Raw genomic sequence first — 4,890 nt, 5'->3', positions numbered from 1 at the left:
TCATGTGATTTTGTGTGTGTGTGTGTGGGGGGGGGGTGTTGAGGGAACGATTCAATGGTGTATAAGCAAGGCTAGTGAAAATATACAGAACAGGGAGGATCTAAGAGTGACTGAATCATATATTTGTTTTACCTCTTTTTGTTCCAGTCAAGACAAATTCATTTAGACTTTGAAGTAACAGACAGACTGATGAATGTTTATTTTTTTATTAAATTGGGGGGGGGAAATAAAATCACCTGCAGGCTGCCAGTTGGGGAACCCTGGCGTAGGCTGTACAGGGCCCTTTATATGATAAAAGGAAATGGAGTGAAAGGACCATGCACTGCCTGGACCTTAGTGGTACTGTGTGGCTGTTAGGAGCTTGGTGGCAACAACGCAAGTGTTGTGTGTTCAATTCCCACTGGGGACAGTCATATTAAATTGTATGCATTCACTGATGTAAATCGCTTTGGGTGAAGTCTCAATGACATGAGGTAAGATCAAATTCCAGTGAACCCGGTGGAGGCACACAGTCTATTCAAAATGTCTTGTGTTGTACAGACATTGTTCTTTTATACTTTATAAAAAAATCATTATGCACAACTGCAAAGAACGCGACCTGCAACGAGACCATGGGTGCGTTCGTAAATTCTTCCTGGAGTGCCAGTGGCATCTGGGTGTTCGTAAATTCAGCAGTTATTCTGCGCTATGGCACACTCAGGGCGTAAATTAGCTCTGGCTATCTACTCCGATTTCAGAGCACTCTCGTCTGAGTGTGCCAGAGCGCAGAATAACTGATGAATTTACAAACTCTCAACACCAGTTGAATATTGCCTGTGTCAGTAAACATCGGCAAAAAAGCTTCATTAAATTGTTGCCAGCAGCACAGTTAGTCACCAACGCTCTGGATAACATGATAACAGCCTAACCAGCTCCGCAAGGGTGAGTAAAATGGTCAGTGAGGTGTTCTCTCATTTATGTCTGGGAGAAGCTGGCCAAAGTTAGCTTGACTGCTGTGAGGTCAAGAACGACCAGCTCAACCTTGCTCCTCGGCCAGAGCGTCCAGCGTGCGCTCTAAACGCTCTGAATTTATGAAGGCTTACAAAGGCCCAGAGTGCGCACTGGCACTCCAGAGTGAATTTATGAATGCTCATTAAGTAGATTTCGGTTTCAAAACTGTAAGTCTTAAACACATGCTTAGTACTGTTAAAAAACACTGGGATTCAGATAAAGGTGCCTGAAACAATGTGACTACTACAGAGCCCAAGATGCAGCAGACCAACAAACAAAATACAATTACTTGGGGTTTTATTTTTCGGGGGCTGAGGGTCCCCCCCAAAATGTCCCCATGTTGGGGAATAAGAGATTTGAAAGTCTAGGTTTGAGATCAAATATGTCACCAATTACTGTTCCAAAATAAATTAGAATGTCAGATCTTTTACTTAATAGTGGAACTCTAAACATGCACAAATTCCCATTGGAACACAGCCACTTTAAAAGTGCAGGGCTTGTGCAACGTGCCATACCTTCATCTTACAGGAAGTATATATATATGTGAGGAGAAAGCTGAAGTCTCCATCTATCCATTGATGTAAATATATCCTCTGTCCGATTCCCAGTTCGTCCACTAGATAGCAATAGGAGAACACATGATGTCTCTTGGCCACTTGAAACCAGCTGCATCTGCTTTGCGTTGTGAATCACTGTCCCAAAATGGCTGAACGTATTTCTCAGCATGGGGGTTTCTTATGACAGTAGAAAGATTTGATTTCGATTTCCCTAAAAACAATTCCCAAAAAACAATGCCTGTAGCTTTCAAATAATATATACGTTTCTATTTTCAAAACAACCGCTCAGAGTTTGACTTGTTAATCGGGTTCACTTGATCTATTATTATGAATTAGATTCAAATATGATCCCATTCATGCAGAAATACAGAAAATCCTAAAGGGTTCACAAACTTTTCTCTTAGCACTGTAACTCTGCTGGCTAGGTTAATTTACTAACTGTGTTATGTATACTTGCTGCAGATAGATCCCTGTGGCTCAGTTGGTAGAGCATGGTGTTTGCAACGCCAGGGTTGTGGGTTCGATTCCCACGGGGGGCCAGTATGGAGAAAAAAGAATGTATGAAATGAATTGAAATGCATGCATTCACTACTGTAAGTTGCTCTGGATAAGAGTGTGCTAAATGACTAAAATGTAAAATGTAGAGGTGGAGGCATCAGAATCAAACTACTTGGAACTTGTCTAAACTCTTCTAGATGACCCAAAAAAGAGAGAACACTTCTTCCAAGTTGGTGTGAGAACAATATTTCTAAAACAGACATTTAAATCAAGGAGGTAAACTGAACTGAACTGCAGTGCATGCACATCCTATTCCATTGAAATCCTTGTTACTGGCTTACTCAGTACTGCTGAAACTCAACTTGTATGCATTAGAGAGGAAACGCGCCGGGACGATTGCTTCTGACCAAAACACCGGTTGTAATTTGTTGTCCTGTTTTCTAGGATGTTTTTCCAGAGGAATTCAGCCCCATGTATGACACATCCCTGATGTGGGACTTTTTCTCCAGACTGGAGAAGCTGCTTCCAACACCAACATTTCAACAGGTAGGTGCAATTTGGGAAGAGACAATTGTGGCAGTCTTGAATTTCTGATGTCTTTGATGTCTGGTAGTACTAACAGGAAGTTGCCCCACTGTGTATTATGTTGTCATATTGCTGAGTGTACCATAAATTCTTGTTACTTGGTCAATTGAATTTGTTGCACGTTTAAAACCACCTCCCGTTCTCAGACTGCATCCTGGCTCAGACCTGCCCCCTCTATGCTGAAGGAGTGTGCACAGTCTGTGACTCAACCTCAGCCTTTGAAGACTCTCCTCCACCACCACAGATGCCATGGCCATTTATTCGCTAATGGTAGACATTTTTGTTGAAGTTTTTCCATCTCTGTATTCATACAGTGGCAAATAAGATGTATTACATTTGAATCATGGTTGCATAACACCTGCTAGAGACTCACACGTCAGCCACAGTTGAAAAGCTCCCACTAATCAATGACACTTGTTATACCGGCTGCAGACAACATGTAAGACTGATGGAGTGGTTTTGATCTTGATCTGTAAAACATGCCTCTGTTAATGTTAGCAGTCAAACAGAACGCTTCTCCTTCCTGAGCGGTATGACGGCTGCGTGGTCCCATGGTGTTTATACTTGCGTACTATTGTTTGTACAGATGAATGTGGTACCTTCAGATGTTTGGAAATTGCTCCCAAGGATGAACCAGACTTGTGGAGGACTCCACATTTTTTTTCCTGAGGTCTTGGCTGGTTACTTTAGACTTTCCCATGATGTCAAGCAAAGAGGCACTGAGTTTGAAGGTAGGCCCTGAAATACATCCACAGGTACAACTCCAATTGACTCAAATGATGTCAATTAGGTTATCAGAAGCTTCTAAAGCCATGACATCATTTTCTGGAATTTTCCCACTGGAATTGTGATACAGTGAATTATAAGTGAAATAATCTGTCTCTAAACAATTGTTGGAAAAATTACTTGTGTCATGCACAAAGTAGATGTCCTAACCGACTTGCCAAAACTATAGTTTATTAACAAGACATTTGTGGAGTGGTTTAAAAATGAGTTTTAATGACTCCAACCTAAGTGTATGTAAACTTCCGACTTCAACTGTATCTCTCTGTAGTTTTCTCCATTAATCTTTCCCATAAAACATAGAACCACAGTCCCTGCCGCTGAAAAACATCCCCACACCATGATGTTTCCTACAGACGTGACGCTTGGTATTCAGGCCAAAGAGTTCAGCCTTGGTTTCATCAGACCAGAGAATCTTTATTCTCATGGTCTGAGAGTCCTTTAGGTGCATTTTGGCAAACTCCAATCGGGCAGTCGTGCCTTTTACTTAGGAGTGGCTTCCGGCTGGCCACTACCATAAAGGCCTGATTGGTGGAGTGCTGCAAAGAAAGTTGTCCTTGGTGGTTCCAAACTTCTTCCATTTAAGAATGATGGAGACCACTGTGTTCTTGGGGACCTTCAATACTGCATACATTTTTTTGTACCCTTCCCCAGATCTTTGCGTCGACACAATCCTGTCTCTGAGCTCTACAGACAATTCCTTCGACCGCATGGCTTGGTTTTTGCTCTGACATGCACTCTCAACTGTGGGACCTTATATAGACAGGTGTGTGCTTTTCCAAATCATGTCCAATCAATTTAATTTACTACAAGTGGACTCCAAGTTGTAGAAACACCTTAAGGATGATCAATGGAAACAGGATACACCTGAGCTCAATTTCGAGTCTCATAGCAAAGGGTCTGAATACTTATGTAAATAAGGTATTTCTGTTTTACTTTTTTTTATACATTTGCAACTATTTCTAAAAACCTGTTTTCACTTTATCATTATGGGGTATTGTGTGTAGATTGATGAGGAGAAATAAATAATTGTATCAATTTTACAATATGACTAATGTTACAAAATGTGGAAAAAGTCAAAGGGTCTGAATACTTTCCGAATGCACAATGTACAACAATACAGCAGTTTGTAAATATCAAAGTGTCACTACCGTAACAAAATACAATACTGTATCGATATTAACCGGTTTTGTATCAGTATTGACCGTTTCAGGTGTGGCAATTTCAGCGTATTTTCCACTTTCCAAATCAATAGATGCACAATCCGAAAATCATATGATACAATCCAGAATATCCGAATTTGTATATAATTGAGAAATTATACACGTACGGTTGTGACACTTCTGGACCACATTTAGATTTTCAGAGTTTAGCTCATTCTCAAGCAGAGGCACACATGATAAAGAATCTCAGCTAAGTGACCATAAGGTCAGTTGATCCTCTTCAAGGGGCAGTGCAGTCCTGTGGTTTATATATA

Source organism: Salmo salar, chromosome 27 (assembly GCF_965601325.2).
Source record: "Salmo salar chromosome 27, fSalSal1, whole genome shotgun sequence".
Lineage (NCBI taxonomy): Eukaryota > Metazoa > Chordata > Actinopteri > Salmoniformes > Salmonidae > Salmo > Salmo salar.
The sequence above is the reverse complement of the archived record's forward strand: the minus strand, read 5'-3'. Positions refer to the sequence as shown.